Source organism: Cydia pomonella, chromosome 19 (genome assembly GCF_033807575.1).
Source record: "Cydia pomonella isolate Wapato2018A chromosome 19, ilCydPomo1, whole genome shotgun sequence".
NCBI classification, from domain to species: domain Eukaryota; kingdom Metazoa; phylum Arthropoda; class Insecta; order Lepidoptera; family Tortricidae; genus Cydia; species Cydia pomonella.
In genome coordinates, this window is record NC_084721.1 from 9,489,661 (window position 1) to 9,514,249 (window position 24,589).

The window sequence follows — 24,589 nt, forward strand, 5'->3', positions numbered from 1 at the left end:
ACTCTCATTGTGTATCTTCTGCGTCTTGGCGAGGGAATTGTGGCTTAAAAAACTTTGAGTCGGCTAAATTTAGTCAAGTAATTAAATGTTCTTTGCTGAAAGTGCTGGCTATTGTTTTTAAAGTAAAAATAACCTTGTACTGTTTGTGAAAGAACAGTGGAGTTAATTTATTGGAGTAACTTACTGCACAGTACTATATAACTAAATGTAACGAAATAACATAAATATCGTTTTTATTTATAGGTAAGGGATTTTATAGGTATGAATGGAAAATCAAAGTGTTGCAGTTATGCTTGGACGTAAAATAATATTTTGAAGAATCTCACATCAAAGTACCTATAAAATTTCTATTTCTGCAATGGAAATATCTGAAATATTTGAAAATTTATGCAATTTAGATCAGAATATTGTATAGGTACCACTGTAATAATCGCAAAATGTACCTATTTTATACCAATGATAGCCTTAGCCCGTGATTTTATTCAAATTGATGATAAAATGCAAGGGGATCACCCAGCAGAGTTTTGAAAAATCTTAGCGTTTTTTTTAGATAATAATGCGTTTGCGTCTTTGCAATGCAATTGTCTGCAATGCATCTCATAATATATCCCGTATACAACGTTGCATTGCATACAATACTTTTTCTACGACTACAACAAAATTAATTTTATAAGCGCGGGATAGGTCAAAATGAAAAACATTGTATATGGTGAACTTTGTTTTTAATTGACGTTCACTAGACTGTAATTACATGAAAATACTTTTTTTGTAAATTGGCAGTAATGCACTTAGTATGAAAACTGTATTAATTTTATTTTGGTTTTGTAAGGTTGGTCATTAACGGTTTAGTGATTATAAAGTACAAGTGCTGTGATGAGAAATAGACAATGCAGACTTTTTTCAAACCTATTATAATATTAAACATTATTTCATATATTAGTGTTCAAGAAAGTATAAATAACAGATAACAGTAGAGAACTAGAAATAAATAATAACGATTCGAAACGAATAACGTCCATACAAAAACATACAAAAAATTCCTAATAGCCCGACACGACCTTTTTGGATAATGAATAAAATCAGGCGTTTGCGGAAATTATCCATTAAAACTACTACTAATTAAAACAAAAAATATTACTTTGCTAATCTGCGAAAGAATAACAACGTGCTAGTCAATCAGTGTTATTATTTTAGAGTAATTTTTTTGTTTTAATTACGACCTTTTTGATATCTGATCTTGACATTTTACCATCCAGTTATTCTGTAAACTGGGAACTTGTGAAATTGCTTGAGTGTAGGTTAGGTATGCTTCAGAAATCAAAGCCCGATTATTTGATAATTCATTTCTTTACTAACTCAAATAAACCTTATTTGCCGAAACACATCGTCACCGCTATTTGTAACAGTTGGTGCCAACTGTGCCATGAAACCAATCACATTCTTGACCCTCATTCGGCGTCAGAATGTTCTGACAAACGACTTCAGCCTCGTCCAATACGCATATAATATTGAAACTGCTCACATAATTTTTAACGTTCCTAAAGTCTAACGGCTATTTATAAACTCATATTAAACCTGTTGTATTTTCATGAATATTAGGAATTATATATATATTTTTTGTAAAGTATGTTAGAGTAAGATTCTCGAAACGAATTAATCGAATGCAATGCTTTTGGAAAAAGAGTCTTATCTATTTTCTCGCAACGCACCCGTTTCAATAAAGGATTGACGACCACAACTGCGTTTAGCAGTGTCAAACTAAGATATGCGCTAACGTCTTCGTAACTTACTTTCTCGCTCGCATTAATATGCGAGTACGAGTAAGATGCATAGAAAATAAGTTACGAACAAGCTAGTGAATACGTATGTCAGTATCAAACTGGCGGTAGCCGTACTATTATCTCCTTGTACGCGGTAGTCTCTTTCTAAAATACCAACATAAAAGAAGCGAAACACGAAGATCCATGATGGCGTGTACTAAACAACTGGTGGTTCATTCGGCAAAAAAGAATCGAATAGTCGCTATGTGAACCGCGGTATCGTATACGGTAAGACTGCATACGTGAAAAAACTGAATCGAATAAGCGCCGTGTGAACCACGGTATCGTATACGGTAAGACCGCATACGAGAAAAATATCGAAGCGAATGGCTGCACATAGCCTAAGAGCTATAACTTTCTCTCGTCTATCAAATTACCTGCAAGGGAGAGTCACGTTTGGTTTACTTACCTAAGGTCTTTTATGGTAATAAAGTATTTCTCCAAGATTCAAATTATAATTACGATGATATATTTACACCTGAACACTTAGTAAAATGTAATCCATATATGTTTAAGGTCCTAGTTATAATTTACTGGATAATTACAATGCACTATGTGTAATAAACACAGCAAAATTTCAAGCAAGAAGGGCTGAAATAGAAGGAAAATTAATTAACTTCACATTAATTGCAGCTGCTAAGAAATTAGTTCAAGGTATTTTGAGCTAATTGGTTAGAGAAATAGGGTAAATTAGCGCCATCCACCGGGTGTTGCTGATTGAGTGTATACATATATATCATAATTAAAGCACGGTAACGAAAGCGAAGAAGAAAAATACCACTGGTATGTGTATATTTTTTGTATAAAATGTTGTTAGATGTAGACACTATATTAAATTTAATATAAGCATTCTGCCGGTTGCCCCTGTAACACAAGTAAATAATTAAAGAATACATTGTACCTCCTCTTTTGTTTAACAACTTTTAATAATTATGAAGTCTTTAGACTTCATTTTTTTCATAGAAATTTATTATTATCTTCAATGTACGCTAACATCATTGTAATTGACATTGCTTGTCACACAATAAACATAGCAAAATTCCCAATACATTGTGTCATAGACTACTACTAAACTTGAAAGAGAATTAAAAATCAAAACATGAGTTTTTAAAACTCGCTGAACTAATGTTGGTCAGTTTGAGGAGTACAACCTGCAGTTTAATTTATTGCTCCTGTTACAAAGTCCACCCGGTATATTCTCTTAGTTTAGTAAAGAGATTATAGGCTGTATAATTTAATTTGCAGATTTTCAGTAGTGCTCTGAACGTGAAGATAACAGATTGCATTACAAATACAATACTGAACTCCAAAACTCGATTAACTGACGTCGCTGAAACTGTCGCCAAGCTTAAATGGGACCGGGCTGGACACGACCGTCTGTTGATATGACCGTCTATTGTTTACGCTGGATGACTTATGAGCCAAAACCCATTGGGTCTCACAAAAATTGGGTGTCGGATATGTCAGGTCGAGCTTGACGCCTTTGACAAAGACTGGCGGGAAACTTTAGATCCTTTGCCCAGTAGTAGTTAGGACACTAAATAAAATAAAGGCATATAGCTAAGTAAGGTAAACTGCCCAGTGTTTGGTAGTTAAGAATTCAATTTGGCATCATCACTGCTGAAAAAAAGGTTGAAGGTGCCAAACATCGGTAAGGCGCAACAATAGGATAGGTTTTCTCTATCTGATGAAAATCATCCGTGACGTTCGCCATTGTAATGTATGTTGTTCGTTATTGTGTTGTGTTCTATTCTACAGAGTAGGGTGTTTCTAGTGCGATGCGCTGTAGATATATTCAACTTTGGCTCTCATTTTGGCTTTGGTGTAGCTTCGATGTAGTTACATCTGAAACATAATAGCTAATCAAAGTGCAAGTTGTCGTGTCCACTTTAAAAATTACATTGATTGTAATACTAGACCGAATACATTTAAGTTATTAATAGTTAGTAGTCAAGTTATTTTTAAGTCTTTAAATTTTTGCTAATACACTATGTACCTGGCCAGAAATGAAAAATGTGAAGTCAAAGGATTAAATTTTCTTTGAAACTAGACCGTGAAACTCTACTCGACGGCCAATTAATTCCAAGTAGAAAAGTTGGTTCTACTTAGAAGTAATTCGAAGGGGTTTAGTCTATAACACCTGTAAGGAAAACCGACTGGCCGTGGCAGTCCGCGGTCAAGGGGCGGAATCTCGAGTTAAGGAGTTTTGATCCCCTGGGATTGAAAACTTGGTCGTCGGTTGAATTTCGTTCTCAGCGGGGTTAAATATTCCATCTTGGTCTAAATATACCAATGCCTTAGATTTAACGCTATGTTATTTGATACATACTTGCTTATATTAATAAGAGGCGGCTTATGTGAAAGTAGAGACGCTATATTGTAACTTATAAACTAAAATATGTCACAAAATTGGAATCGGTTAAGGGATTTATTTCATATATGTCATCTATTTCAATTTTGTAATTTTAAGATCAGTGATATCTTTTTAACTTTATTTTTTACAGCCATGGCAAAGCTAGTAACTGATTACTTTTTTTTATATCAACTGTAATAATACGTATTTCTCTCTACTGAAAAATCCTATCAAAAACAGCCCAATGGTGGAAATAATTCGTGTATAAACGAATTTTGGTATAGTTGTAGGCATAGGTGTCTTACACAGCATACTGAAAATACTGATGGATGGGGGTGGCGCTAACGGGAATCAAAATCAATTCTAAGGTTGCTTTTCTTTAGTTTTTCGTAAATAATTTGTAAAGTATGACAACATGTTGTAGCAAAAAATATCTTACTTATACGTAAATAATTAAAATAAAATTTTCTACAAGATACATAAGAACACTTTTCACTAGTATTAATATTTAAAAAGACACTAAAGCGGCGATATTAATAATAATCCATTTTAAAGACGCTTCTTAGTTTTTCGTAAATAACTCGTAAACGGCAGCTCATAACAAAATAGGCATAAATAATTAACATAAAATCTTCTACAAAAAATATTTAGTATTCCAAAATATTTCTCTAGGATCAATGTTTAAAACAAAATTGAAGGAAGAAAGTAAATCACAATCAATTCGCAGGTCCCAATTTTTTAGTTTTTCATAAAGAACTCGTAAACAGTGGCCTATTGCAAAAAAAAATTTATTCATACATGATAAAAACTAAATTTTCTACAAAAAAGGTTCTGTACATTTTTTGACTAGGATCAAAATTCAATGAGATATTAAAGGGGGAATGTTAATTATAATTAATTCTCAGGTCTCTTTTTTAGTTTTTCGTAAATAATTTGTAAATTATGTCCTGTAGCAAATATATATATATAAACAATTAAAATAAGATTTTCTACAAAAAACATACAGTACACTTTTCCCTGGGATCAATATTGATTAAGCTTTTAAAGCGAGAAACTTAATTAATGTGTAGAATTGATTAAATTAACTTTTGCCGTTTAATATCTCATTAAATATTGATCCTAGGTAAAGAGTGTAAGAATTTTTATGTAATTATTTATGTAATAACATTTTTTTTTGCACTGGAGCACCCTTTATGAGTTACTTACGAAAAACTAAAACAAAGGACATATGAATTGATTGTAATTAAATTACCCCCTAAAATATCTTTTTTAAATATTGATCATAGAGAAAAGTATTTACAATGTTTTTTGTAGGAAATATTATGTCCATTATTCATGTACAAGAACGTGTTTTGCTAAGGGCTACCGTTTAGGAGTTATTTATGAAAAACTAAAAAGAGACTTTAAATTGATAATTATTAACATTCCCGCTTTGGTATCTTTTTAAATATTGATCCTATCGAAAAGTGTACTTATCTTTTTTGTAGAAATTTTTTTGTAAATTATTTACGTTTATCAAAGTTTTTTTGCTGTTGGCCACCGTTTACGAGTTATTTACGAAAATATGGAAAATTGAACACTAAAATTGATTGTAATTAAAATTCCCGCTTTAATATCTTAATAAATGTTGATTCTAGCGAAAAGAAGTATGGAATCTTTGTTGTAGGCAATTTTTTGCACTATATTTGCGTGAATTTTTTTTGCCATGGGCCACCGTTTACGACTCATTTACAAAAAAACTAAAAACCGGCCAAGTGCGAGTCGGACTCCCACACGAAGGGTTCCGTACCATTATCTAAAAATCACTTTTTTGTATGGGACCCCCTTAAATATTTATTTTATTGTGTTTTTAGTGTTTGTTGTTATAGCGGCAACAGAAATACATAATCTGTAGAAATTTAAACTGACTAACTATCACGGTTCATGAGATACAGCCTGGTGACAGACGGACGGACGGACGGACGGACGGACGGACGGACAGCGGAGTCTCAGTAATAAGGTCCCGTTTGACCCTTTGGGTACGGAACCCTAAAAAGGGACCTTTAACTTTCGCCATTATTTTCTGTTAACTAGAAATACAACATAATATCTTCTTGTTTAGTTTCTGGAAATAAAGTAAATTTTGTCCATTTACGCCCAGCAAACAGGGCACGGCACGGGTCTCCAGTGAATTGTTCAGTGACTCCAATGCACTTCAGTTGCATTGTGGGCCTTGTTTATGTTTGTGTTGCTTTTGTTATATCGTGCTATAACTTGTGATATGTTCCACTTTGTACATAAAATGCGTGATACATACACATCTCCTTAAATACTGTTGTAATTATTAAGTAAGAGAGCACATTTTAGTTGAATTTAATTATACTACTAGGACAATGCATTACAAAGAGTAAATACCTGCTCAAATTAAATTAAATCATTTAATCTATACACGATGCAATAATGTGCCAAGTGACATAGGATTTCCATAGCAAATTACACATTATTGTGTAACAATATCCATATTGAATACGCAATTCTTAAAAAAAAACGAATTACAAAGTAATTTTAAGTAGCATACATTTGAAATTTATTTAATATTTAAACTCATTTAGTTACTTTCATAAGTTTTTGGGGTTATGTGTCAAATAAATACATAGTACGCATTTATCTTCGTCAAAACGCTCTAGTTTTTCCTAACTGCCTTAAGTTTAGTTTCTCCCAACAAGTAAATTTATAATTAGCCTTCATGGAGTTTGAGCGCCCTACTTAAAGAAAATTTAAGTGAAGTGAAGCAAAAGTAAAAAGTAATTTTCTCTTCGGAATCAAAAGTGGCTTGTTTGAACAAAGGACGCAGTTGGACAATAGCAAAATGGCGCATCGAAGATGTTCCGGGTATGGAGGTAAGAGCCATCGTTTAACAGGGAGTTCAACAAAGATGAATATCCCTATGTGTATAATACCCTACCGCTCGTATTCATTAGAAACGTCGGTAATTTAACTAAAGAGGAAGCTGCTCCAACGTATTTTGTTTTAATAATTACTATTCATATTATAATTTTAGATTTATGTTTTGTCTTTTAAAGTTAAAATAAATTAAGCTGATCTGTCTAACGCTCAGAAAATTTAATAAATCTTAGATTGGCAAAGTAACGCAGTGAAGTGTTTCATTTCACAATATCTAGGATTTTTAAGCTAGGTTTAACCTTTGGTTTAGCTTAAGTTGTTTTATTTTAATTTGTCATTTCAGTTGTACTTATTTATCTTGAGGTATGTTTTTTAATAAACTCAGATAAAATATAATCAATAATTTTGAACATACATATATTGGATCGAACCAAAGATGTGTGGGTGTAATAATGTAATTATAGCAGCATCTGAGCTGAAAGCGCCGCCGCCGTCTGGATCTATTCTAGCTTGCTTGCGAGTAACATGACACGTTATTAAAGACCGTCAAATGTGCTTAACGCGGTCTTAAAAATTACAGCTTCTTTTAAATCTGCTACATATTTGATACGATCTTTAGCAAAATGGCCTTGGTATAGAACCGACGATGAAAATGAAAAAATGAAAAATGTTTATTTGGGTAACAAATAAATTACAATTATAATATAATGGCTGGAGTTTCCTAGTAGATGAATATATACATCTGTGTCATGAAACCCCGCTCTTCCGTTTGAGGTTTACAATAACTGTTTCCTAAATAAACTAGGTACATATTTGCAAACTGAATTTCATAGTACATAATGACAATTTCACATTACATGTGTATGTGTGTGTGTGTGTGTGTGTGTGTGTGTGTGTGTGTGTGTGTGTGTGTGTGTGTGTGTGTGTGTGTGTGTGTGTGTGTGTGTGTGTGTGTGTGTGTGTGTGTGTGTGTGTGTGTGTGTGTGCGCGCGATCAGCAGTGCTATGCCGGTGCACGCTGTAGTGTTGTAGCGTAGTGCTTAAGATGCGTGAAGCGATTTCATTTGAAATATTACTCATTTATTTACATAATATTTCAATATTAGTACGTTCCACTTGCACCAATACAAACGTGCAAGCGTATATCGAAAAACTCTTATTCATAAGTTTCTGGCAAAATTACGTTCAGACGGATTTTTTTATTCGTGAAGTTCGTATACCTACTCCGTTATAAATATGTATATACAATAGGTTAGTAATATGTAAAATAATAAAATAGTGTACCGATATTGTAAATCAACGAAAACACGAATTCAATGGTTACCAACCATTAAGTCATGAAGAGGGTTTCTTACATGTTCCTTGCACCTTTATTAAACATACCGCAGTGATACGTGCGCAAATAAGGAGAAGTGTATATTAAGTCCGCCTGTCGGTACCAAAGCTGGAGGTAATGTGTTTATTTAGGTATTTGTATGTTTGAATTATGTAAATGTTACGGAGAGCGTTAGCGAGGCCTACTAGACAAACATATTTGAGGATATTATGTAACTTTGGGGCAAAATCATCCTCAAGAATGCTGTTTTAATGCTGCAAACAAATACTTGGAGTAAAGCGCGATTGACATCTAAAATATGTAACAATATTAAAATACTCATAATACGTTACGTCATAATTTCATAAAGCTTGTTTAAAATAACACTTAAATAGTCTAGGCTATCAAAATCCGTCGCAACTTAGCTTGATCTAAAGCTAAAATTTATTGTAACCGAGTCAAATAAAGTGTCTCAACTCGGAATGCGAAATACGGTTAATAAGCTGGAATGAGATAAAATAGATATCAAAATATTCATAATTTTTCTTTGTCTACTGGAAATTAATTTAAACACAAAAACAAACACAACAAAGAGTCTTTGATTCAATGAAACAATGTCACAATTATAGTCAGAGTGCGCATTTGAACATTTTTGTATGAATCCCGCTAAGCGCCGGGGGGTATAACGTCGCAAAAGACGGGATCTGCGAAGAATGGTCTCAAGACGTTTAGTTAATGGATCTTTGAGGCGAGCTGTGTTACAGAGAGCTTGGCCAGACGCTTTTTGTGACAATCCAGTACTGTGTAGGTACTTTAAATTAATTTTATCCATACACATATCATACACCGTCTATGATGCGTTCAAAACAGCAAATTAACGATAACGCCAGCATAAAGATAAACTGATTTTTAGAACAAATCTCTTGTATTTTGTTATTGTTGCGTAGCACCAAATACCGTCACAATTCGATTTTATAATTACGTTTATACTCCGAACATCTGTAGAATAATAATTGATTTGGGGTCATTATATTATACTTTTTACTGCAGGTTTTTGCGATTTCAAAGAATCTTGAAATTGTAATATTCGTAATGTGTTTTAACTTACACTAGCTATTATAACATGATAAGCCCAGAATAGGCCTCAACATTTGACTCCTTTATTTTTAGAATTTATAGCCTGGAGTATGCAAACATACAACTATGTTACCGTCTCTGCCCTTTTACTTATAATGACAACTTTGTTACTTATAAAAAAATAGATAAAATATTTTTTACCTTGGTTCCATTTTATTAGTGCGGCATTAAAATGTGCTTTATATTGATAAGGAAATTTAAAAAAAAATACATAATTTACACATACAAAAATCAAATACCTGCAGTAAAAAGTAGAATGACTTCAATTCCAATATCAGTTGAGATACTTGAGATGGCATTTTAAAGGTGGCGACTGACTTGTAACATTTGCTTGTAATGTATCGTTCACGGCGATCGTTACAAGTCAGTCGCCACCTTTGTAACACTCAAAGGGATTCGCGTAAAAACCGACAGCCGAGTGGAGCACGCGGTGCTCGCGTCGAGCGGCTCGGCACGCTGCACTGACTGTTGTAATGCTCGGGTTGTATCGCGTTACATTACACCGAAATGTTACAAGTCAGTCGCCACCTTAAGAAATGTTTCCGCAATCGCAGTCATCAACTCATAAGATACGGTTCCTGAACACATCATAGAGAGCTTATAATATAATGTGTGTAGATAAAGCAGTGTATGTAACTGCACATAATTAGGCATCAAAATACGATTGTGAGTTTATGAACCGAGTTTCGGCTCAAATAGTTACTCACGTACACCACGTGATACTCGTGATGATCCCTCCTAAATCTACTACTATTGTATAACATACCAAATATTATTTGATAAGGCAGTGTTATTGTTAAGGCAGGATCTACTGTTCAAAATCTTTAAGGCTTTTTGTATTATGGGTAATTCCACGAGACTGTAACTTCAGTTACCATTTCTTGTGTGATCTTAAATTTATTAAGCAAATTTAAGCGTCTGTATATCTGGCGTAGCCCTACAGGTAGATATCTGGATACTTAAATTGGCTTAATTATTGTAAGAACACACGAAATAATTGGTAACTGACGTTACAGTCTCGTGGAATTACCCTATAAATATAACATGTAGATACTTATTTATTTCAAAATAATATTAAGGGCTTGTTTCACAGTGTCCAAGTAAGTCCACACTTGCCACTTATTTGACAAATAAAGTCATAGTTGGCGTTTCACAATCTTCAAAAAAGCTTAACTGGTAGATAAAGTGTTAAGTTTTGCAGAAAGTTTTATCTGACCGTTAATTTATTTGTTAATTAGCTATCCAATACTTTACTTGGATATCGTGAAACAGGCCCTAATAAGAGTAAACACTAGTTACGTTATAGTACATTACGATACAAGTGCAAAACGAGTGGGGATAAATTAAAACACGACCGAAGGGAGTGTTTTATATCGCCACGAGTATCGCACAACGTTTTACAGTACATATGGCTCTTTAAATTTACGACATAGTTACGTAATCTGCTAATCTTCGCACTAGTGCGGTAAAGTAGCGCCATATGTACTGTAAACGAATTAAAGGTACAGCAGTATATAAATACATAAAAGTAAACAAAATAATAAAGTAATATGAATACGAGTGAAACATCGTATTCCTTTGACTGAAGATCAAAAACACTAATTTCCTGTGTTCCTTGGAAATCAATATTGAAATATCTTTTACAAATGAATCTTCGGAACAAAGTATATTGATTTAATAAAATACGTTAGGTATACTATTCTTCAGAATTTATGTTAGCTTACTAGGTATGTGGATGGGATTCATACATTATCAATAAAACAGGTATGTAAAGGCAATGAGTAGAGCAAACAGAAGACAACGCAAATTTAACTATCATAAAACCTTAAACACCATCATCATAGAAAATAAATCAGAAAAAATCACGAGTAGCCATAGTTCTTTGCTGCCTTATATTACTTTTTATCTTCCTCGCTTTGTCCCGGCACGGCTCATGGGAGCCTGGGGTCCACTTGACAAATAATCCCCAGAATTGGCGTAGGCACTAGTTTTTACGAAAGCGACTACCATCTTACCTTCCAACCCAGAAGGTAAACTATTAGGCCTTATTGGGATTAGTCCGGGGTCCTCACGATTTTTCCTTCAGCGAAAAGCGACTGGTAAATATCAAATGACATTTCGTACATAACATAAGTTCCTAAAAACTCATTGGTACGAGCCGGGGTTTGAACCCGCGACCTCCGAATTGAAAGTCGCACGGTCTTACCGCTAGGCCACCAGCGCTTCGCAGCTGCCTTATATTACTTTGTAATAACTATTTGTTAATAAAAAAATAAGTATACGTACTTACACACCACAATCCTGCATCTCATTTACCACAAAAATTTACATAGAATCCATATTCGTGTCTGTAAGTAAGAAGATTTTGAATACTTTTGGTAAAAAACTGTTTAACCGCGCCAATTAGAGGGTCATTGGCAGTTGTCAACCCCTTAAGTGACGGCTCTCCGTTTAATAATTCCGTCGCTATGCGATAAGATGAATGTTTTTTTTTTGCACAAGAATATGTGATTATGATTAGGAGCTCAATTTAACGATTTATTAAGATAAAAAAAACTTATAGGTATCTTATAAACTAATTTTATTTTAATTAACTTATTAAAATCTTCTTTAACTTTATTATTTTGTGTCTGTAATATAGAAAACCATTATTCACCACATGGTATGTACGAGTAGTACCTACTATAGTAGTTTATACAATCGTGATATAATAGATAGCTTTTCAGTTTTTTCTACAAGTCATCGAAAATAATACTTATTTACTATAAAACCTAAATAATGATTGATTGGTAAGTATCTCTGTACACATAAACGCGCGACTCCCGCCCCGCGTCTCGTGCCCGTTAAGTCTTTTCTACGGAAGCGCGCCGTCACGTGATTGGTAATTTTTTTATAACTGACGACAGCGTATCGAAATGAATCTTATAGTTGAGTGGGAGCCCATACGTGAAAAGTACGCAATTATAGTTTGGTATACAAAATCTTTATTCAACCATTATACAGTCGACGAGTAGAAAAAAAAAACATTATTGTTTAAAATTACCCATTACATACTGCATTTTTTTCCCGGTCCCGGCAAATTTAGCTATTGTAAGCCCCTTAATACATAGTAATTGTACGTCGTCGCTTTCCCATTGTTACATCACTTGCCGACGACTAGACCATTAATTTGGATAATTTACGATGAGAAGTGTAACATGCTAATATATTAGTGCATTTAAGCTGTCTAGATGACATCTATAGATCGTGTTATTCACGACGACGCGTGCCTTCTTGACTCGTAATGTCATATCATTAAAGGTTAGATTCGACAAATCTGCCCGTTATCGTGGATGACACGAACTATAACGCTATACTTCTTGAGAATGTACTATACTTAGCTAGAAAGAGTAATACGGCCGCTTTTAATTCTTTTTTAAGAGATGACGTTGTGATCCTTTGTGAGAGACTAGAGTCTGAACTAGGTATTGCCTGTATTACAGATGACCAATTAGTAGACCTAATAGTTGTACCTACTTACTACCTCGTGTTTCGTAGGACTCATAAATCAGTCCGGTGAAATTAGAAATTCGCGTATTATAGCAGCTGATAAGATTACTACTTTATTTCAAACTCTTTCTAACAGCAATTTGAATCGCTATAATATATGCTTATAGAGTTCTATGTTAAACTTTAACAGATTTTACGCTAGAAAGTAATCATTTCTAGGAAAAAATAGGACCTTGACATTAAATTTGATTGTATGTCGCGAACATAAAAATAAATGTCGAAACAGTATTAGTATACGCTCCTTTGTGTAATGTTTTATTTTTATGGGTACTGCAAGACCGTAATAACTCTGTCATTGTGCGAACACGCACGTCTCTACATATAGAGAAAATAAAATTCAATGCTCAGTCAAAATTGGTATCAGCTGTGTCAGTCACAGAGCTCGATATGGCAAAAATGAGCAACAAATGAGTGGCATAACCTATAACAAATATGTTATAACATAACATAACATATTTCTCATTTAAGTAAGTTTAAATATTATGGGAGTAACGGCAAACAAAATGGTGTCGGTATAGTACTACATAGTCAGTTGAAACAGGGTATCACAAATGTTAACAGGAAGAGCGACAGGATTATCGCTGTAAAAGTGATGCTGGAAAACGTCACACTCAATTTAATAAGTGTGTATGCTCCTCAGAGTGGATGTGACGATGTAGCGAAAGAGAAGTTTTGGGAGGATTTTGATACAATCACAATAGATATACCAGCAAATGAAGAGATATACGTGGGTGGAGATTTTAATGGACATGTGGGAAGAATGAATGTAGGGTATGAAAGAGTGCATGGGGGCTTCCTTCGGTTTTGGAAGCCGTAACGTGCAGGGTGAAGCATTGTTACAAGCAGCCGCCGCTTTCGACCTGGCAATCGCTAACACCTGGTTTCAAAAAAGAGATGAACACCTGATCACCTACAAAAGTGGCAAACACACGACGCAGATTGATTATTTCCTTGTAAAGCGAAATAAAATCAACTGTGTCAAGGACATTAAAATCATACCCGGAGAACATCTTACTTCACAGCATAGGGTGCTTGTAATCGCTCTGAAAATAAAAGTCCACTCACTTAAAAAAAAAGAACGGCTTCCGGCAAAGATACGATTGAAAATGTTAGAGAAGAATGAATGTGCCGAAAAATTCAAAGAACGTGTGATGGATAAAATGGTAGAGATGAAAAATATGGAAGGATTGAATGCGAACGAATGTTGGGAAGAAATGGCAAACTGTATACGGAGAGTAGCGAAAGATGTCTTGGAAGAATCGAAAGGCAAAGGCATCATAGATAAGGAAACGTGGTGGTGGAATGAGGAGGTGCAGGAAATATTAAAGCAAAAGAAACAAGCATTTAGAGAATGGCAAAAGGATAAAGCTGAACAAGGATTTGAAGAGGCAATAAAAAGAACAAAGTATATAGAATGTAAGAAGATGGCAAAACGTGCAGTTGCTATGCTAAAAGCAGCTGTACCACCTTGCCAAAGCAAGGGAAAGGAGTTCCCGTGATATATCCCATATAAAATGTGTAAAAGATAATGCAAGAAAGGTGCTAACCAAAGATGAAGTCATAAGAGAACGTTGGAAAGGCTACTTTGAAAGGTTAATGAATGAAGAGAATGATTGGAGCAGGGTACTGAATCACAAACTGATAAATATGGGTGTAGTGAGAGAAATATGCATGGATGAAGTAAGAGTGGCTATGAGAAGTAAGAAAAATGGAAAATCTGTAGGACCAGATGATATACTAGGAGAAGTATTGAAGTTATTGCGTGAGGATGGATGTAAGTGGCTGACTTTGTTCTTCAATAAGTTGTTGCATGAAGAAACCATTCCCGACGAATGGTACGACAGCTTGCTGGTGCCCATATTTAAAAACAAAGGGGATGTACAGGAATGCAACAACTATTGAGGAATAAAGCTCATGTCACATAGCATGAAAATATGGGAAAAAGTGATAGACAGACGCCTGAGAGACGAGAGTGCCCCGAGAGGTTTTGTGGTGGGCTCTGAAAGAGAAATGCGTGCCTGGGAAGTATATGGAGCTAATTCGGTCAATGTACAACCGTTGTTGTATACGCGTCCTCGCGTCGCGTCGTCGCGCTGGCACCACCGACAGATTCAGTGTCACGGTAGGCTTGCACCAGGGATCGGCTTTGAGTCCCTACCTATTTCTGCTTATTATGGTCGCTCTATCGTCGGATATACAGGAGGAGGCACCGTGATGTATGCTTTTCGCTGATGACATTGTGCTTGTGGGTGAAGACGGACTCGAGGTACAGAGCAGACTTGAGGAATGGCGGCGAAAACTGGAGAATGTTGGCCTGAACACTATACCCGTCACTCACGCTTAATATACGTGTTAGAAAGTGACAGGCATGGTGACAAATGATAGAGAGCCCACCATATTAGCCCTGCAAGTACTCGTATGTCAACTGGAATATAAAAATAAGTAGTTCTAACGCTACCTTTTAACTCTCAAAAAAATACTATCCACATAGAGTTTCTTTTGGTTTTCCCGTACTCGGATAAAAATAAAAGACACTCTAAAGAACACGTTCTAAGGCGCCGCTCACGCAAAATGCTATAGAGTGAAGAATATTTTAGATATCAAAACCAAAGTAATTCATCTCTTATTCATACTTTGTCCCAGTTTTACAAGCTCGGATGTACATGTACTGCGCAATAAACTGAATGCTTTTGGGCAGACTTTTTTTTTTTTGAGGCTATATACAACGTAGTTGTTTTTAAAATACGTTACAGCTTAGGTATCTAAGTCAGCTAAATCAATTACTGAATCCAATAAAGCTACACAAAGATTAGTGCATGCACTATATAAGAAGACAATGTAAAGAAGTTTCTTTTTATATTCCTAATACCGTGCTCTGTAACAATTCAAAAATTATTTCTAAAACTAAATAGCATGATAATTCCAAGCTATAAACCGCCATAAAAATCCTATGGAAATACATGTAACGCTATTGCACGAATAAGCGACACGACACATCGGCAATTTGTCTCCCAATGGGATCGGGCCGGCTCTTAGCTGATGGATCGCTGCTCAATACATTGCAGGGCTTGCATGCATCGTTAGCACATAGTGTATTACGCACAGCGCAATGTACCGATGCAGATTAATTGCACGGGAAATCTGGGGCTCATCTAAATTAGCTAGCTTGTAAGCAATTATGTTAAAGCGAAATATTTGCTAGTCGAGAGCAATGTAAAGTAGGTGCGCGGTAATAAGAATATTTGATTGGAAATGTTCTATTAATCGTAGTTTTGATTAAGTTATCAAGTGCAACTAATTAGTAGGTATAGGTACTTATAATATATTTCAATCCAACATTTGTGTATTGCCTTGACAAAACTAGCTATAACCTAAAACGAGAACGATATATACGATACGATACGAACGATATCATAATAAAATAAAATAATAACTGTATAACGAGTGGAAGAGGAGGGGAAGTCTTTTGTCCAGCAGTGGAGCACAATAGGCTCGTAATAATAATAATAACTGCATATGACGATTAGTACTCAAAAATTGGCGTCATTTTTAGTTTTAAGCTAAGCTGTCCTAAAATCAGAACCAGTACCTACATACACAGAGTAATAACAGAATATACTTATTTAAAATTAAATAACAATCAAGGAACTACTTCATTCATTACACTAAATGCAAAAAATATTACACATTTTCTAAATATTCTAAGTAATTCAAATATTAAAATGTCGGTATTAATTTTCTTTGAACGTAGTTCCCGATTCAGTAATATCCGGACCGACGCAGGGAAAGTAATAATAGTATGTTCTTTTATACTTTTCAGTTCTTAGAAAACTAAATTGCTTATCAAATACGAGTAAGTGGATGCAAAGGAGGTATAAGAACGTAAAGTTGTCAACTTTGACATTCTAGTCACATATAAGACACAGAGGGGTTATTTGAAAGCTACTTTTCAGTCTGTCATATTCCGATAGATATAAACAACTAAATACAAATAAGTCATTTGACTTCCGACATTAAGAAGAAAGGTGGGCAACGCTTTTCCATACAACGTAGTCCCCATTTCCCTGTCTGGATTGTTATTAACATTATAAAAAATATTTTAACACGATTTTATGGATAGGTATTAAGGCCCTTCGTTTTTTTGATTTATTACTTATTATAAAAGTTTTTTGTTCCTAACTCTTATAATAATTTAAAAAAATCGAGAAAGAGCATAGCTGTGGTTTTTAAGGTAGCATATGCACACTAGTAGCTAGCATTATATTCATAATGTAATTACTTTATGGAATGAGATGGCTGCCAATGGCACCCATTTTTGAAAAACCATACGTCCTACACATTCAACCAAATACATTGAACTGATAAGCTTTCAGGCTCGGAATAAATCACGTTGTAACTGGTCGCGTTTATATAGGTCTTGCCGAACAATAGGCCCAGGCCCGCATCAATCAGTGCCTAGCGAGATAGTGTAATAACATTCCGTTGTTAGGGACATAATGCGAGTGCTCGCTCACAAACGTTGCTAGGAACCGCCTTCTGGTTGAAAAAAAAAAAATTTTACATTAACTACCTTTCTATTATTTTGAGTCTATAGCATCGCATATTCTTCAAATGATAGAACGTCACAAAGAAACGATTTTTTTGGAAACTACTCCAAAAGTTTTAGTTCCTTCTTCGCAGACGAAGTAAGGTCAAGTTCTTGATAAAGTACTTATTAGTAGCGGCGCATCAAACAAGCCTACCAGGGCTAATTTGGCTTCATTTTATTTCATACGTGTAAGATAAGATACAATCAAGTTCTATAAACGTGCCGTAACTTATCTACTATGATGCCTAAAGTTATTATAGCTTTTCCTAAAAAGGGAAAAGTTGAAACAATTCTGTCTCGGGGGAGGTTTTTTTGTTTATTGCAGAAATTGTGATTTCATTAGCAGATGGGTCTGCTAAAATGAATTTCAAACATACTCGTTGGATTTTTAACGACAAAATCAGGTAGATATTATAAGATATAGAATAACATTCGTAAAGGCGGTTGTCCAATGACCACGGGTCACGTAGTGTCTCATTGGCGATACGTGCTCTTACACTCGGTACTATTCAAGCGGAAAATTCGACTTTAATATCGAAATTTTATTAAAATGTTTTTGGCATGCCTTTCATGTTTCAATTCAATGTTGAAGTTTTATGCAAAAGGAACATTAGAAGTTACAGAACTGTTTTAAAAGAAAAATTATTCAACATCATATACAAAACCATATACAATTTTAGAAAACATCATATACAAAACCTCATTATACTTATAGCTTGATGATAGTGTACGTTAGGAATTTTCTATGAGCACTTCATGCAGAGAAGAAAACAGAAAAAACCTATGCAATATCTTTTTTATTGATCTTCCATATTTCATTCCATTTGGTCAAAATATTCGATAAAAGCCTCAATTTGTCTGTTTCAACGTGATACGGGTCCGTCATGTTTCAGGAAAATGCCGAGCGCATGATGAGGGCACCGCGTGAAATTGAAGAGATGTTTATGTAAGTAGGCGCTGAACGTTACTGACTATTTCAGCTTGTGGACATACTAATAAAATTATACAGTGTGTTAAACAAAAACGACTAGATGTTTTTAAATGAGTAGAATACGAGAATAAAGCTGAAATGTTAAGTTAACACTTTCGCGCGAGCACCCCACTTCACCAATAGTACTTGGAGTGCACAGTATTTTCCCATACAAAATAAACCAACGTTAATATACGTACTGCTTTTAAGTTGTGAAACGATCTTTTGAAACGTGACACAAACGTTCAATGACGTCTACGGCTAGAAACGTTCAGCCATATGTCACCAATTTCTGCTTATAAACAAGGAAACAACGTCTGATCACGTCAACGTCTATTAACGTTCCACCTTATGCCATCGATGTATGTTTATATATAAGTACTCAACGTTATATGACGTTAACGTTTATAAACGTTGCGTCGTATAAGAGCATGTCAACGTTTATATTTGTGTGACCAACGTGTAACGTCGTTAACGTTTAAAAACGTTCCGTCACATATTACTAAGGTATTTGTTTGCACAGGGTTACAACGTCTTATGACTTAGACGTTTATGTACGTTCCTGCCCATCATATTCATGTTTCAAAAGTACATTCAACAAACGTTATTATACGGCAATTATAACGAAGACATTTGACAACTGTAGCCCTCTGCAAACATCTAAATATTCGTAGGAAAAAAAGGAAATAATCAACATTATACTCTTGTGTTATTTTTAATATTTATTATAGTAAATCAATGTCCAATAACACTTTTTGCCACATACAAACATCAGTCGCATGACAATTTTTTCAGTCTTTTATCCCTTTTTCTACTTCTTCATCACTTCCTGTATACATGAAAATATTACGTATGAAACCATCAGAAGTAGTCAACTCGTAGAATTTTATCCCATAACGCGCTTTCTTAGACTTGATATACTGCCAAAATGATAAACGCCTGTGAAACAAAAGTAACGATTCATCCAAAAAGGGTTCTTTAGTAGGCTTGTAGTAATCACGGAATTTCTTAGCAATAGCATCTCTGAACCTTACAATTTATTCTTTTCTTGGTGCGTTTAACTCAGATACACACAGGCATCACAATATTTGTTCGAATCTGCGCCCAGACGTGATGGTAATTGATATACCCAAAAATCTGATGATAATAACGGGGAACAGTGTAGGTAAAAAGTTTTCGTTTTTAGGGACATCAATATGTCCCATAAAAATACATAAACCCAAAAATTCCTGTATTTCTTTGCAGTCGGTATCTTTATCTATGACGACGCGAGTTTCTAGTAGAAGGCCTGTTTGTAGCGCAGAGAGCTCTTCCGTTTTCATTTATTCTTGCTACTACAATGAAGAAGTACTGAAGTCAATAATGTGCGTAGGAAATAAATTATCAAAAACGTCTTTAACTGAAGCGTTTGGTTTGCAGAAATAGTGTCGAAATCAAAAGTAAGTAATTTGGCAGTTGTTTTTTCCCAAACATCATCTCTAGGAGGAGTCCTGCACCTTGGGCCTCATCTACTTGTTGAAGGATTGCTTAGAGTACGGTTGCGAGAGACATATGTTGATAACGGAGGAGTAGAAGGTTCATCAGGTCATGGATCACTCCTTACTCCCCTGGAATCAGGAAGCGTTGACGTGCCTGGTGAGTTGCCCTCATTGCCCATGACATTAGGAAGCGGTGTTGGGTTTTCTTCTATCTCCACGCGCTCAGGAGTTGGCGGTCCATAAGATGAAATATAACCATTTATTCCTTCAAGATTAAGAGGAAGCGATGCGATAGAGGACGGGTTAATCTCTATCTCCGCGGGACTGGGAGGTGGTGAGAGGGTCGATGATAGACGCCTCTCTATTTCCTAGAGATCAGGAGCTGGTGAGGCGTTCGGCGACAAATTGCCCTCTATATGCTCGCGAACTTGAGGGAGTGCGGCGTTCGGGTGATCGGGAGAGGGCGGAGCATGCATCTCAACTAAATCAGAGGTTGTAATTCGTGCGGTGATGGGTCTCTCTCCAACTTCACGGGGTCTGGAGTTGGCATCGCTGATGGACATTAGCGTTTATCGCTACTGGAGACGGCGAAGCGTGCGGTGTTAAGTTGTCCTCCATTTCCAGAGGATTAGGAGACAGCGTCGCGTGCTGGACGGCGTTAGCCTCTATTTCAGGACCGGGTTGCGGCGAGGCATGAGGATTGTCCTCCATAGCCACAGGGTCGGGAAGTGGCGATGTCTCAAGTGTGCCCAATCGAATCTATTGAGATCGTATCAGCAGTATCCATATCTACGCTTGAATTGTGTCTCAGTGGTTGTACTGTTTCAGCAAAAGCACTTATGGAACTATCGCTACTGTTATGTTGCTCATCGACTGGATCGTAGTCCTTATCAGACCAAAACTCTCCATCGTCCTCATATGGGTCTGCTGATGACTACCGTGACGAAGATCATTCAAACACCTGCAGAAATTTCTTGTGGTTTGTCTTATCCATCTACGTATAAGACGATTAAATTACTTTGATATACGTAGAAGATAACACTTGCTGCCCGTAACATAACTTTTGATTACAATCTTACACTCAAAATCGATAAAAAATGTACTTACATTGACACAGAACGGCCGTTGCGAATATAAAATCTTGGCCGCTACATAACCGCATGCGCGTTACCCTTTTCGCGTGCGCAGGCGAACCGAATGTACCGCGCGTATAGGAACGGACGGCGTCCATTGACGTTGTGTGTGTGTGTGGGAACACTTGCATATGTGTGAGTGAGCCCTACAGAAAATAAAAAAATATCGACTTAGCGTGGCGCTAGGGATTTAAAATTGAGCCGTGTTGTGGCGCAATGACGTAGCTATAGGAGTAAAGTAAGGCCAGCCGACGTTTACAAACGTTGTACCCTTAAAATGCATTGTTGTAAAGACGTGTTTAGACGTTGTGTCTCGATACATTGGTCAATTTTTGACGTCAAATGACGGTGCTCGCGCGAAAGTGTTAATTATACACGTATATATATGAACGACATTTTCAAAAAATCTAGCTTGACAAAAACATGTTACAAATAATATCATATACATATTTGTACTAGATAAACCATCATAAATAGGTACTGCAAGAAAATCTGTTATACCGAGCCAAAGCAAATATTCTGTTTTAAAATTCATGGATATAGATTGGGCGCTTATGTAAATACTGTTTTCACAGGAGCTGAATGATATTTTGCCGTGTCCGATAAATTGATCTGACTGGATAAACGTCCAGTATAAACAAATCTATAACATAAAATTACACTCTTATTAATAAGAGTTAATATGATTGCTTAAATAGATAAGTAACACGAACAAGTAAAATATCGAATATTAGAAATTTCCTCTGAGAATATATTCAATTCGAAATATACGATTAGGAAAGAAGACTATTTTTTTGCCATCGGCAAATCTTAAACCCATAAAATTAACTAAGTATGTAGAAAAAAGAATTATCGGAATAAAAAACATTCGTAAATTTTTATAAGTACAAGACCGAAAATCGCATCTAACATTTCCATTTTCTTGAGAGACTTTAGGTAAATATACTTACAGGCTATCATAGTATGCTATGATGAGAAGTTCACACTATCACTATCACACAGAAAGTACGTACAGTAGGGTTCAAAGTGCATGGACAAGTTATTAATGAAATCATTCATAAATTGTCCATGCAAATTTGAACCTGATGGTACATAAGTTTCCTAAATTACGCCCATCAGTCATTATCAGTAAGAACAAGGCATGAGACCTGTCACATTTAACAGCGAGGAGACGGACGCCAGACTACTGTTTTATCATTTCCTACCAAACTAATCTCACATTTAAATTTTATACTTAGATCGTGTCATTCACAACGGCGCGTGTCATGACTCGTATTGCCATGTAATTAAAGGTTAGATTTGACAAATGTGCGCGTCATAGTGGATGACACGAACAATAATAGTTGTTTGCTAAAGGCAATGGTTGAGTTCAAGTATACAGAGCCATAATAATAATTTTATTGATAGGTATTTTTATGGTTTTATATTACCTAGTCCCAAATTTATTTTGTTAGTTTTATATTTGATGTTTCTGCTACCAATAAAAGCGGAGATCGTAACAGTCAAATTGGATGGAGCAAATTGGAAATATTCATATGTACCTGTTATGTCCTATAAACGAAAGAGTTTAGTTCTGTTCAAGAAGAAATAACTAGAATCTTACAAGTAGAAGAAGGCACAAAAGGTACCCGACTTTATTTACTGGTGGACTATATTATCTATATACATTTACTGCGTCAAGGAGAGAAGGTTATGTTTGTCTCCATGTTATTCATAATAAATGTTATCATTAGTTTGCCGTGCTTGCACAAATTTACGTTAATTTCTTGTAAGCGGAAACGGATTCGGACAACCATGTCTAATTTTTTTAAAGGTAAAAAATATATTTTCATCACACTTGCTTGAAAAAGATGTTATTTCAAGCAGGTGTACTGAAGGACAAAGGCATATATTGTTCCCCCGGGATTTATGATTGTGAAAAAATGGCTATAACTCCCTAGGGAGTTACAACTTTTTTTTATTATGTCACGAATTCATAGAATACTACACGTAGTAGTATTCATTTAATATGTTTAAAAATGTTTAGTTTGATTAATTTAATAGCAGTTTAAAATATTGTTACATAATTTTCAATCGTGGCTGAATGCCGAATAGGTCTGTGCCTTCGATGCTTAACCTGTTAAATAATGACAATATGGCGGATGAATGTTTGAAATGTCACCGTATTTAAGAATAATTTCGCTTAAAATTTAGTTTTTTCTTCGCAAGTGTGATGAAAAACATTGTGTGTAACTACTACTACCGGGGGTAAGAATATTGCAACCTCGGGTCTTTAATTCCCTGCAGCCTCCGGCTGTCGGGAATTACCACCCTCGCTTCCAAAATTTCACTTACCCCCCTCTTTGCACAATGTACTATAACCTGAAGATGGAGTATTTAAACCTTCATGATATACGTATAAATATTTTATCACCACACCAGCCAGCAGTAGGCTCTCTTGATTGTTCAAAAACCGATGAAAAAGTTGCATTTTGTCCACATGTGGGGCAAAGTAATCAAATGCTAATTTTGAGTTGTTTCCTTATGTTGGCTGATAGAATTGGCTTTCAAATTATGATTTTGAATGATAAATATTTAATAATGTTCATTTTGAACTGATTTGCTTTGATTTCGTTTGATATTTTACAGTTAGTATGTTCTTTGGTGCGGATTTTTTTTTTGTGTTTCACTCGGTGGCAAAATTTCTTTTCGCCTTATAACCCTTGCAACGAGATTCTATTTTTCGAACCACTCGTTACGCTTATTGTTCAACTTTGGAATCTTTCGCTTGCTCGGGTATCAATATTAGCACGAGAGGTTAAACAACAACTTTGACCCAACTTTTGAAATGGTTTTAGAGTACTTTTAAAGATAATGATTACGAAATTGTGTTGTTGAAATTATGTTACATTATAATAAATTAGCCAGGATTCTAGTAAAATATAGCCAAATATGTCTAATATTTGGCTAATTTCAGCTCAGGACGCAAGTCACGACGGCAATACGACACATCTGTCGGCACCAGACACTTATTTAATCTTACGGTGATTTATAGTATAAATTATACCGTATTATACGAAGCGCTGTGTAATTCTCTGATAATAGGAGCGCAAATTGCTTACTAGATCTTATTGCTTATGTTGCATATTGATCATGTAACGACGAAATGAGCTTTGTTATTTAAGAAAATAAACGGCGGAATTGGTATCTTCTAAATATTCTATTATAATATCAAATAAGGGTCGTTACTGCGTTCTAACATAAGTTTTGAGCTCTGGAAGACTCAGCTGACTTTTACGACATAGAATCCTTAAAGGGTATAAAATAAATTGAGCCGTGAGTTGTTTATGCTGCGCGATCTGGATCAAGAACCTTCTCATTTTTT

General features: G+C 35.3%; 1 protein-coding gene and 1 pseudogene across 4 annotated transcripts in view; both read left to right on the forward strand.

Moving 5' to 3' along the window:
* Positions 1 to 24,589, forward strand: part of LOC133528380 (uncharacterized) — a 563,200-nt gene that overhangs the window by 196,945 nt on the left and 341,666 nt on the right. The gene's annotated exons all lie outside the window — the stretch shown is intronic.
* LOC133528610 (craniofacial development protein 2-like) lies at positions 13,512 to 15,094 on the forward strand (annotated as a pseudogene).